The following is an 850-nucleotide window of genomic DNA, read 5'->3' as shown; positions in this document are numbered from 1 at the left end:
GTGTTCGGGCCATGGAAGGATGACCAGAACGAGGTTTGTCATCAACTGACATTCCACCATTTTTAAACGGGAAAACCACTCAAAACACTTGAGTTTTCCCCATAGCATCGTCCTTGTACGTTGTTTTTCACATTTCAAGAGTTGTTGTTCCACTTTTCCCGAGCAAAAAGCAGAATTTCACCGCCGCACGCTATTCACGAAAATCAGCCATTGCAAAAACGACGACCACACTAAACAGTCGTTACTATAAACTCTGCCGAAACTAGTCCTTACCTTCTGAAGCAACGGTAGTCGGCTTATCGACTCAGGCATGTTAGCTCTATGCGCTCATAGCGACAAAACGCGGTACTACAAAAGCTCTGCCCACAAAAAAATTAGTTCGGTTTCTTTTGGGTACCCCATCGTATATGGACTTAACCTTGAAAGAAGAATCTTGGACAAAATTTTATATGAAGTTGATAGCAGTGATATCCCCGATAATTACTACACTCAGTTTTATCACACTTCTGCATTGGTACAATAATAAATGCCTCTTGGTTTCATGTCTTATATTGTTCAGATTATCCCCATTTAACTTGCTTGGATCCTGTAACCATTGCAATTTGGCTTGCTTTCTTTGATCTAATAATTTTGAGCATCCTTCATCGAACCATGGCTTATTCTTCTTCAGTTCATAATAACCTAGACTCTCTTTGGCAGACATTTTTATATTCTCTCTAATAGTTTCCCAAGCTTTATTAACATCCACCTCAGTTTCCAAGTTTTCCAAAGCTGTTAACCTATTTGAGATTTCAACACAATTCTGCTCTTTACCCTCTACTTCATTTAATTTCTTGAGATTGAACCTCTC

The sequence above is a fragment of the Cryptotermes secundus genome, unplaced genomic scaffold (genome assembly GCF_002891405.2).
Source record: "Cryptotermes secundus unplaced genomic scaffold, Csec_1.0 scaffold6295, whole genome shotgun sequence".
Classification (NCBI taxonomy): Eukaryota; Metazoa; Arthropoda; class Insecta; order Blattodea; family Kalotermitidae; genus Cryptotermes; species Cryptotermes secundus.
The sequence above is the reverse complement of the archived record's forward strand: the minus strand, read 5'-3'. Positions refer to the sequence as shown.